We start from the raw sequence: 12,932 nt of genomic DNA, 5'->3' as shown, positions 1-12,932 counted from the left end.
ATTCAAAACCTCAGGGTACGCGTAATGGGTATGTGTATGTCTCCTTTATCCTTATGGAGTACTAGGGTCTGCCCTTATTAATTGCGTGGGTGCTCTTATAAACTGTTAGTCATTGGTCAGTCTTGTATTGAATGTTGACCGATCAGATAGTGACATGTGTCGATTATCTGATCGTTGTTGTTAGGTCTTCACTTCCTTAAATGTGTAAGAACCTCTTCTCTACTTTCAATTAATGAGAAAATACCTGCAGATTAGTTTAGTAGCTGTGTTCATTAGGAACTTATATCCAATTTCATTAACTCTTGATTCCCAAATTGTACTGAGTACAATACATTTGTCATCAGAGGCACTCAAAAAAAATTCTCGATGGGCGCGACCGATCCAAAAACTATTAAGGATGTTATAGAACTGATTCAGCGACAACAGCTGAGCTCTGAAGATCTTTTTGCTGCCATTGATGACAAGCTTCTTTTACAACAACAAAAAGCTGATTCGAATCAAGCATCGATTAACCAATGGTTTGATGAACTGCTAGCCCGCTTCCCATGTACATCAAAAACATCTCAACCAAATGATTCAGGAGGATCAATTCATGGTAGTCAGCTCGACAATCTTCCAATCTTTGGTTCAATCTCGCCAGGGGGAACTCAAAATCAATTTAATCGAGTACCAAAGCTTGATTTCCCAAGATTTGATGGTGATAATCCTCGTGGTTGGATCCAAAAATGTGAACGATACTTCTGGCTACATAATATCGATGAGAGTCGCAGAGTAGATATTGCAACTATCTATCTTGATGGCAAAGCCGATAAATGGTTTCTCAATTTTCAGGTTGGTCGAACTCGTGTAACTTGGTTTGAATTTGCTCGTGGTATTTGTGTCATATTTGAAAATCCTGTGGAAGAAAATTTTCTTGGGAGTTTTAATAAACTGGTTCAGCTTAACTCTGTAGAAGAGTATTTTGAAGAATTTGAAATCTCTCAAAGCTCTAATGCTTGCTAATAATCCGTCCTTAAGTGAGCACTATTTTATCATGAGTTTCATTAGTGGGTTGAAGGAAGAATTGTGTAATTCTGTAGCTATGTTTTATCCAAAATCACTTTCCACAGCTTTCTCCTTAGCAAGAATGGAGGAACAGAAGTATCACATTATTGCTGCCAAAAGTGTTAGAACTAACTCTAGCTCTTTCACTAACTCTAGAGCTTTCTCTACCACATCTTTCCCTCCTAAACCAATTTTCACCCCTTACACTACTTCCAAGTCTACTCCTACAACTCCAAAATCTTATTCCCCATCACCACTCAAGCCCTCATCAACAAATCCCATTATTAAACGTTTAACTCAAGAGAAAATGCGCAGTCGCATGGATAAAGGTCTTTGTTATAATTGTGATGAGGTTTATTCATTGGGTCATAAGTGCAAGGGTAGGCAGCAATTTTTTATGGTGCAAACTGAAAATTCTGATACACGGGACACAGAGGTTGAGGATGAGGTTTTTGAAGAAGCTGTGGAATCACCAGTTGAGTCTGACATGGAGATTTCTCTTCATGCTCTCACTGGTACTGTCACAGGTGATACTATACGCATTCCTGGTCTTCTTAAGAGACAATCTATCTATATTCTTATTGATACTGGTAGCACAACTAGATTCATAGATTGTTATTTAGCCGCTAAACTCAAATGCAAGGTAGAATACACAGCTCATACTGTATGTTAGTTACAGTTGCTAATGGGGAGAAAACAGTGAGTACTGGTATTTGTTCTAAACTTCCTTGGAGTATGCAGGGTTATCAATTCACTGAGGACTTCATGTTACTTCTGAAAAAACGGGGGTACAACAACCACACCCAATATTTTGCTTAGAAATCTGTATGGACATACTCCAATATACTTTCTAGAGAATCAACTAGACATTCAGACTCAATCAAGATAAAATTTATATCTCAATCTCTCGATTTGATATATACTCAAGCAAATAGAAATCTGCGAGTCTTTATCAAATACTAGAGAGATAACTTGGATGGTACCAAAAACCAATATCCAAGTGTCAATCAATTTAAATCAACAACCAAAAGGTCGGATATTCTAATTGATTGAACAATGCACAACCTATGATATTTCAATTATATAACAAAATATAATGCGGAAAAGAAATAACACAGACACCATAATTTTGTTAACGAGGAAACCGAAAATGCAGAAAAACCCCGGGACCTAGTCCAGATTGAACACACACTGTATTAAGCCGCTACAGACACTAGCCTACTCCAAATTAACTTCGGTCAGGACTGTAGTTGAACCCCAATCAATCTCACACTGATCCAACGTACAGTTATGCTCCTACATCTCTGATCCCAGCAGGATGCTACATACTTGATTCCTTTAGCCAATCTCACGCACAACAAAGAGTTGCTACGACCCAAAGTCGAAGACTTTAAAAACAAATTTGTATCACACAGAAAAGTATACGGTAATAGATAAATCCGTCTCCCACGTATACTTACGAGTTTTGTTCCGTTTTTTGATAGATCAAGGTGAACATGAACCAATTGATAAACCAGACTTATATTCCCAAAGAACAACCTAGTATTATCAATCACCTCACAATAATCTTAATCGACACAACGAAAAATGATATTGTGGAATCACAAACGATGAGACGAAGTGTTTGTGATTACTTTTATATCTTGCCTATCAGAGATATCAATCTCAAGCCAATTATTATAACTGTACTCGTACGATAGACACAGCAAGATCGGATCACACAACTATGAGAAAGTAGTATCGGTCTGGATTCACAATCCCAATGAAGTCTTTAAGTCGTTAACCTGGTTTAGAAGAAGAAACCAAAGGTTAAAGGAGAATCGACTCTAGCTTAGCACAACTAGTATCATACAGAAGGTGTGGGGATTAGGTTTCCCAGTTGCTAGAGTTCTCCCTTATATAGTCTTTCAAATCAGGGTTTGCAATCAATGTTAGATTGGTAACAAAGCATTCAATATTCACCGTTAGATGAAAACCTGATTAGATTCAAGCTAATATCTTTCAACCGTTAGATCGAAAACTAGCATGTTACACACAAATGAAATGCACGTTTCTAGGCTCGTGTAACCGTACCCAAACTTGTACATTTGTTGGTTCAACAATAGTCAACCAAATGGTTAGCCATATGATCACTTTCATATCAACCATATTCTTCTTCACCATAACTAGTTCAAGTGACTCAAATGAACTAGTTAGAGAGTTGTTCAATTGCAAGGAAATATTATGTAACTACACAAGACACAATCGAAACAAAAACGATTTGATTCACTCGAATCGTTTCATGAACTATATAGACACGATTTGCAATTTGCATTCCTTAGTTTATATAAGAATAAGTTCACAAACATCGTTTTTAGATATAACCTACTCAAGTTCGCGGACTGGGTTCGCGCACTTAAGTTCCCGGACGGAGTTTCGCAAACTCTAGCAGAATTTCTCGGAACGAGAACTTCCGCCAGTTCGCGGACTTGGCTCACGCCACCATGCCGGTTCTCTTGATCAACAAAGTTCGCAAACTTCGGTTCAAGGAATAAGAACTTATACATATATGTGTTTCCACAACAATGCTTATATCCTCCAATGGTTATATAATCTAAACTCTCATTTCAATCATCGAAACATTCTTAGAGGACGTTGATATTCTATAGTTGTTATTCACAAGCTATTTTTCGTCAAAGTAAGAAATTTTCAAAGTGATTAAAACTTGTCATGACTTTCGTCACTAGGTAAAGATAAACTTGGTTAAAGCGAAAGCTTACCAACACATATTTCGAGAAATAGATAGGCGAAATAAACTCGGCTCGAAATAGCAAATGTGTATAATCTAAGTCTATATAGAAAAACGACTTTTGTCTCAAGATAGGAGATAAATATACTTTTGAGTGATAGATAAATTCAAGTATCCACATACCTTTTAGTCGATGAAGATCCACCGATTCCTTGAGTATTCCTTCGTTTTGTATGATGATTTCCATGGAGTTCTTGAGCTCAACTACACTTTCTATCCTAGTCCGAGACCTTAGCTATAGTAGATTAGAAATCAAGACTTATAGTTTTGATCACTAACATTGACAAACATGCTTGATATAGCAACGCATGCGAGTTCGACCGAGTAATGCTCTAACAACTTCCACTTGGAGGTTGTGACATGGTGTTAGGTGCTGATTGGCTTAAGAAGCTAGGCGATGTTATGTTTAATTTCTCTAAACTCAGTGTTTCTTTTGTTCATAATGGTCAACATATTACATTACAAGGGATAAATAATTCACCTTCACTACTCATGATGAGTGGTTCAGCAGTTAAGAGATTTATAGAAAAAACTACTCATGGCCTCATTGGTCATCTCTTTTCAGTCTCAACTACTCTTATACCCCCTCCAACACCTACACCTTTATTACCTTTGTTATCTGAATAAAAGGATATTTTTGCTGAGCCTACTTCATTACCACCTCACAGAACCTTAGACCACTCAATTCCCTTGAAACCAGACTCTCAACCTCCAAACCAAAGGCCTTATAGATTCCCTTACATTCAAAAAGGAGTTGTGGAACAACTGGTGAAATAAATGCTTTCTTCTGGAATCATACAACACAGCCACAACCCATTTTCTTCACCAATTCTTCTTGTCAAAAAGAAAGATAATACTTGGAGATTTTGTGTTGATTACATAAGACTCAACAACATCACTATTAAGGACAAGTTTCTTATTCCAATTGTAGATGAGTTGTTGGATGAGCTACAAGGATTTCTGTTTTTGCCTAAGTTGGATTTAAAGGAAGGTTATCATCAAATACTTTTGAACCCAATGGATATATACAAGACTGCATTTTAGAACTCATCATGGGCACTATGAGTTCAAAGTCATGCCATTTGGTTTGACCAATGCACCTGCAACATTTCAGGCACTTATGAATGAAGTCTTTGATCCCTACTTAAGGAAGTTTGTTTTGGTCTTTTTTAATGATATTTTGGTTTACAGCTCTTCCATGTCTGAGCACATTGATTATTTGAGAATAGTATTTTCCTTACTCGGCATCAATATATTATCTTGTGACTAAGAGTATTGATTGAAAAATCTTGACCCAACTACTTTGGTATTTGTATTGATAGATAGATCTAAGAACCTGAAAAAGGAGTTTATTGGGATAAACGGAAGAGCCTTTTGTCAAACTCATATCACTTGTTTGAAAAGAGTTGTTACCGAACAGATTTGTTGTTCCTTTATTGTTTAGAATACGAACCAAAGGAATTGTTCCAAGTGCGTGACTTATTACAAGTTGGAGGCGCAGGGATACAGACAGAACTAGGTGAACTATAGGTTTAGTTGCTTGGTCTCAACTATACGAAGTTGGTTTAGATTTCGTATAACGGCTTAATCCTGAGAGTATTCAATTCTGGACAAGGTCCCGAGGTTTTTCTGCATTTGCGGTTTCCTCGTTAGAAAAATCTTGTTGTGCCATTTACTTTTAATTTCTGCATTATGATTTTTTTATTATAATTAAAGTAAATTGCACTTTGTACGTTAACAGGGCACTTGATATTGATCCTGTTGGTTTCGGTTATTTCAGTACATTTTATCAAGTGAACATTTTGTTGTAGTATTGTCTCGATTTCATATCCATAGACTATCACACAAAGTGTATTGGATTTCTCCACTTGACTTTGATATTTATTCACGAGTTAGGCCAGTCCGGACTAACCCTATTTCAAGTGGATACTGTGTTGAAAATATTCCTTAAGTGATTGTATCTCCAAGAGGTTTATACACAGTGGGTCTTGTATAGGTTGTGATCAAAATAAAAGATTGTGGTATATTTGGGTACCCTCGTGTTTTCAATATGAAACCTACTTAAATCATATGATATGGTCTCGTAAAGATAGAATGGTAATGTTGTGAGTAAATAGATGGTTTAGCCTTCACATACCTCTTTTTCAATGAAGTTCGCCAAATGTTTTTGTTTGATCTTCAGTCTCCAATCTTCGAAGGTTATCTAGTGATGTCTGATACTGAACTAGCATACTCTAATCCTAGTTCGAGACTTGACTTTAATAGACTAGAAATAGAGATATAGTTTTGTACACTAAGATTGACGACAAGATTGAGATATTAAAACTTGCGATTCCGACCAAGCAATGTTCTATCAATCTTCCCCTTTGTCAATTTTAATAACAAAACTATCAATACACATGGATTCAAAATAAATAAACCTTTCGGCTCAAAATCCGTCATGCTTGATTTCCTTGGTTCTTCAACATCGTATTGAATTCTTCGTTCTTCAAGTTTTTCCATGGTTCTGCAAATATTCATTTCAGCGCCTTTGTTTTTGAAGATCCGTAGCGATAACAACTTATGAAAATATTGCCAAGTATCTCTGAGCGAGTATCCTATAATGATAAAATAGCTCCATTCAATGGTCCTTATACAAAAAACATAGCATTGTTACCTTCCTTGAAGTTAATTATACCAAAATTTTGAAGCAATACTATGGTGATATGTTCTCCCCCTTAATCATTAGTTACGTTTTTTCCATAATAGTTAAAACCTATAGATTATTATTTACTCCCCCTTACATAATGCTCCGAAAAGCCATATGTTATAGTAGCATACTACTAAATAATGTTCCTCCTTTTTTCAACAAATTGGAAAAGGAGAAAAACAAGGGATCGTAATGAATTGCACAAAAGAGTTATCGAGACTAGAGGTAACATACCAACTTTTTATTTAGATGATTTCACCAAATAAACTTAATGCCTTCATCAAGGAGATATAAAGGTACAATCATCTACTACAATTCCACAGTCGAACTTCCCACAAAGTTACATCAATTAAGCAAAAATTATAATTGAACTCTCCCTTATTTGATGTCGTTCCTCAAATAACAACATGAGCGACCTTTCTCTAACAACAACAAAAGGATTTCTGGACATTAAAAAATTTGCTCGCCAATTTACGAACAAAGTAGATTTGTATTGTAGATGGGGAAAAACGATTTGCTGGTTTTTAAGGAATTGAGGAGACGACGACGTACGGAGGAGACTCCTCGAACCGAGCGAAATGTTAAACCTCACACAGATGCACCGCTGCAAAGGGGGTGCTTTAGATTCGAGAGATCAATCTGTAGTACTCCGGCCTAAATCAAGACAATGACCGTTCCAGAGTAAATTCGGTCACAAGAGAGGATGGGTTGATCTGTAGGAGGGAAGCTGAGAAATGTGTGGAATCAATGGTAATCAAAGATTGTGGGTGTGTGAATTCTGAATACGATAAGCTCTGAGTGATTGAAATTGCTCAATTGAGAGTAGTTGCTCAATTGATGAGTTGATGATCTCGTGTTGTCAGTTTGACGTGAGATTGATGATACTGATGATTCAATCATGATTCAGAGACTTATTTATATTGCTGGAATTGTAGACACCATGATTCCATGAAGTGTGACAGTTGATGGAATCAAGGAGTGGGGAAGTGGAGATCGTGTTTGAAACCAGTTGCTCAAGTGGAGACTTGGTCGATTTTCCACCCACTACCTCGTGAATTCCTTCAACTGATTGCACGACTTGCTCACATTCCATCGTGTGTTTGAACACACGTGCCGTAGACCGCCAGACCAAAACCCTAAGTGATATCCCCCAAGTGACACGATTGACGTCTCGTGGTTTGTTAGTCAATTGATGACTTCGTGGTTTGATGGGACGATGAGTCCATGTAGTCTGAGTTGAACATGATGTTCTGAAACTCGTGAATTGAACATGTCATGAGACAGAGGTATAGTTCTTACGATGAAGTGAGCAAGTATTGCTCATTCGATGGATCGTTGAATATTGATTGTTGAACCAATATTCCTTGGTTTGACAAATATTATCATCTGAGCAAGTGTTGCTCATGTGATGAATTGTTGAATATTTGATCGTCTGAGCATGTGTTGCTCATCTGATGGATTATTGGCAGCGTACCAAAAATATTAATTAGAATACTGGTCGTTGAACCGAGCATAATTAATAAAATTAATGACCATGAGGTCGTAAAATTATTAAGGTTGGAATCTGGAATGATGATCCTTGGATTCAGAAACCCTAATTTGATCAATTGATGATCAATTCATGGTTCGTCAGAATTTCAACCATGGGACGAAGGAGGGAGCGACTACATGGGACCGTGGATCAACCATGTAGTGTCCATATGCTCACGTGAGCAAATACGAAGAACTCCTGAAGAGTTGACGATTTGTTGGTGAAAGAATGATTAAATGCTGGTTTAATCATTTATTGAAAATGCTCGTCTGAGCCTTAGGTGAGAAAACCTAATTAATTATGACGAGGCGAGGGACCGACCATGGAGTCATGAAACCGGCCCTGGGTTGTCCCGTGACCGCCTGACGATCACTTCATGAAAATCCAAAGTGTTTGGGAGAGTTTTGGACCTAATACGAAGCAAATTGTGAAAATTGATGGGACCGGCTTCCGTGAGCCAAAGAGCCAATCTTGGTCGGTCAAGATAGCGTGCTCGTGTCCCCAAGGCGTCCGCGTCTCAGTCCTGAGAATTTTGATATTTTCTGGCGTGCAATTGAGCATCCATTCGAGAAAATATGCCAAAATTAGGGTTTCGACGAAACTGAGGAAAACACCATGAGATGATGAAAAATAATTATAAAATAAGGAATGAGGAGGCGTGGGACCGCCGTGGTCAAGGCATGGTGCCGGTCGTGACCACGGTCCCGTGGTGCCTTTTCCTTAATTTTATAATATTTTGATGATTTTATGAAAAATTCATGAATTTTGAGAAATTTGATGAATTTTGGGAGTTTCCATGAATTGAAGGAGTTTTCATGAGTTCAAGGAAGCAAAAATATTAAAAAATAAAACAAGGGCGTGTGGGACCGTGGAAGGCATGCCGGCCGGCTAGGGCCCGGTCCCACAAGTTTCCCTAATTTTATAATTTTATGAAAAATTCATGAATTTTGAGAAATTTGATGAATTTAGGGAGTTTCCATGAATTGAAGGAGTTTTCATGAGTTCAGGAAGCAAAAAATATTAAAATAATAAAAACAAGGGCGTGTGGGACCGTGGAGCATGGCCGGCCGGCTTGGGCCCGGTCCCACGAGTTTTCATAATTTTTTTTAGGTATTTTGATGATTTGAGGGAATTTTTCCTAATTTGAGAGAAATACCATGAAATCAAGGAATTTGATGAATTCAAGGAAAAAACTAATAATAATAAAACAAAGGGGCGTGTGGGACCGGCTAGGGCATGGCCGGCCGGCCAAGGCCCGGTCCCACAAGTTTTCATAATTTATTTTATTATTATTTGATGATTTGTGCAAAAATACCATGAAATCAAGGAGTTTTTTCATGAAATTAGAGAAATAATAATAATAATAAAATAATAAGGAACCGTGGGTGTGGGGCCGGTTGGGACCAAGGCATGGCCGGTTGGCCAATGGTCACGCCCCACACTCCTTTCCTTAATTTTATATTATTTTTTATGGATTTATGGAAGTACCATGAAACCGAGGAGTTTCCTCGACGAGAAGAATTTGATAAAATGAGAGAATTTTCATCAAATCATGGAAAATAATAAAAATGCATTAAAATATAAAACTGGCGTGGGATTGACCACGACACGGTCGGTGGTCGTGTGTCCTGCCCAGCACCCTGGTCAATATTTTAATTATTTATTATTTTCTTCTCTATTTTGCATAGGTTCATCGTTTCGTTGTATTTTTGAAATACTCGTTCGTGCGGTGACTGTTAGTGTATCATCGTTGAATACACCTTCACCATTTGAATCGGGGCTTACTTAGAGGTAGCTCAGACGCCCGGTTGTTGATTATTTATTACTAATTGTGGAATTCATGGAGAATAATTCACAAAACTGAGTAATAAGATGTTTATTATTAATTCATAGGATCAGCTGAGGATTCGACTACGAATTCAGAATAATAAAGTGAGCTTAACCATTCCATGGGACGTAGATCGACCATAGAATCGGAGTAATTAAGATTTATCTATTACCATTTATGAGACCAGTTGTGGATTCGATCATGAAATCGGAGTAATGAGATAATATAGTTATTGCTATTCTATGAGATCAAGCGTGGATTCGATCATAGAATCAGAACAATTGTTATTGCCATTCCATGGGACCAGTCGTGGATTCGACCATGGAATAGAGCAATTAGGAATAATTAACTTTGTGGCTCTATACTAGAGAGCAAGCTGTCTAGGAGCATTAATATCCCGATATGAGCTTGTCGGTAAGTCATATCCTTTATATAGTCAGGGTAAACTCGTTGTTTGTTCCTGAAGACGTTATCGCTCTATACTAGCAGAGCAAGCTGTCTAGGAGCCGTCCATCACGTGATGCTATATAGAAATAATCACTGAAAGTATTCAGTATTCATGAGATATGTCGTTGTCCAGTCGTGAGACTACATATCTACATGTACTCTGAGAGAAAGTACTCTCCGTTGAGAATTCGATGAGAGACGTGTCTCGATACTCACGTCTGATTGCTGAATCAGAGCTTCGTATAATTATGAGTTTACGAATTTAGCCTTTGTCGAAAATCCACCATCTACATTAAGTCCCCTGCTTACTGAGGAAAGCTGTGTTCCTCAGTCAGCATTAAATGGTGATTTTCCGGCCATAAATAATAATACCAGTAATTGAACTTAGTCGTAAGTTGAGACGTTACCGGATTTAGAGAGCATGAGCAAACCACGACTTGATGAAGGCTTCAATGTCATGATTGGAGCGTCGTTTGATGAGCATAAATTGGTGTTGAACCGCTGGTTTGGACGACGAGTCCGTGGTCGGTTAGGATTCGTCGGGTCGGGCCCAATAAGGAAATCCTTAGAAAATTAGGTTTTGGAAATAAAATTGATATAAAAGGGATTAATCCTTTTTTTTTTTTCACACACGCCAGCACCTTCATCACTCGCACCTTCACGCCAGCAGCAGGAGAAGACGCCGGCGCCACCGCCGCCAGTCGCCGTCCGTTCGCCGCCGGCCAAATTCCGGCCGACCAGGTACTTTTTTTTTTTTGCTGATGTTTATGATCCTCATGAGTTGTTCATGCTTTGATCATGATGAAGTTATATACATGTGTGTATATTAGTGTGAGTTTTATGAAAAAACCCTCGTTTTTGAAAACGTATGTTCGTTCGATCGTTAGTTTTGAAAACTAACTATAATCCCTGATTTAGAGAGATTTTTTTTTATATGAACCTAGGTCCAGTGATAAAACTTAGTGTATGAGCTTTCATGTGTACCAAGGTTTATCATAAAAGAAGTGAATTTTCATGAAATCGGAATAATCCTTCGTTTTAAAGACAAATAACGATGACACGAAGGAAAATATGTATGATGAACTTGTGTCCAGTGATAAAATTTTGCTTATGAGCTTTCATGTAAATACAAAACTTTATCATATGTATGAGATGTGAGCTTTCACAATATTTTTTGAAATAAACCTTCGTTTTAAAGACAAATAACGACGATACGAAGGAAAATATTATTTTTTATATATATTATATGCAGCCGTGACATATATTGTGCAAATATGATGATATATTTATTTCATGAGTTTGTTTTCATTAATAAAATCTTGAGATTTATATGCAAGTTGCATTAATTGCTTTTCGAAAAATCAGAAACGTGGGTTTTGAGGAACCTTCGAAGATAGACAATATATTTATGATGAAATATTTTATTGTTGTAAACTTCATAGGTCAGTTGTGTGAATGTTCACATTATGAAAATTGTGTCCGTGATTTATGAAAAATCAGTTTCGAAATTAATAAAGTTTCTTTTTGCAGTTTTCGAAGAGACGAACGATTTTGAGGTGTTAACTCTAGTATTACTATCACATTGTTAGTGGAAGTATAAAAGGTAAGAGTTAAGAGTTACCATTTTTTGCTGATGTTGGTTTGTTTACATAGTAGTAATCTTTGATCTTCCGGTTCCAGAAAATGTCGACCAACGTAACACAATTACGATTACTGGTATTCCTCTTCTTCCTCTGGCTCTTTGATGAGGATTCCGACTCCTGTAGCGAAATCGAAGGCTAGGGTTACCCAGAAGGGCGAAGCCTAATGTTCCTTTGGGTAAGCGAAGAGTCTCTTTTGCTGAACTCGAAAAGAAAAGAGCTGAAGACAAAAAGGAGGATGCCCGTCAACGTGAAAAAGATCGCACCCGCGTAAGAGACAGAGGGTTGAGGAGAAGCGTCAATTCTTGGATGGGGTGCCTTCTGATTCTGATGCTGATGCTTCTGAAGGAGAGATCACATGGGAACCATCCGAGCGTTACATTAAGCCTGATCGATATGAAAGAGAGCATCGGAGGACGATGAAGAAAATTGAAGCTGCAGCAGAAGATAATTCGGATTCAGATGATGGTTATCTTCCGTCCACCGGACTTCACCAATGATCCTGACAGTGACTCTGAAGAAGATGATTCCGAGAAGGACAGTGACGATGAAGCTGACAATTCGGATGAGTCCGACGAGTAGTTTTACTTCCATCTTCTTGTAGATGGTAGAGCATTCCCTTTTTAGTCTTCATAGATATCTTTCTTTTGACTGTTTAAACGACTTTCAATTAGACTTTTCTTCTGAATGATGAACATTTTGTTAACGTCGATTTCTTCTAATCCATGACATGGACCAATGCCATATATCCAAATTCATCATGACTTGTCGATTTTCATGAGAAGTAACATAACACACGGCGAGAATTCATGACGTGTACAAGGGCGTGGCCTATCCTTTGACCCGTGATGTTCAGTCCCCAGTGTGTTATTTTCCTCCGTTTCGGTATCGATTTGAAGCCTAGGGTTTCAGTGAAACTCGTAACTGAGTTGATACATAACTATCGCCTGATATATATATCTCAA

At 37.7% G+C, this 12,932-nt stretch overlaps 1 pseudogene; it reads left to right on the top strand.

Annotated features, from left to right (window-relative positions):
- The first annotated feature begins 366 nt into the window (after positions 1-366).
- Positions 367-12,932, top strand: part of LOC113359791 — a 29,199-nt pseudogene continuing 16,633 nt past the window's right edge.

This window comes from Papaver somniferum, chromosome 3 (genome assembly GCF_003573695.1).
Source record: "Papaver somniferum cultivar HN1 chromosome 3, ASM357369v1, whole genome shotgun sequence".
In the NCBI taxonomy this organism is placed as follows: domain Eukaryota; kingdom Viridiplantae; phylum Streptophyta; class Magnoliopsida; order Ranunculales; family Papaveraceae; genus Papaver; species Papaver somniferum.
This window is presented reverse-complemented; position numbering and strand designations above follow the sequence as displayed.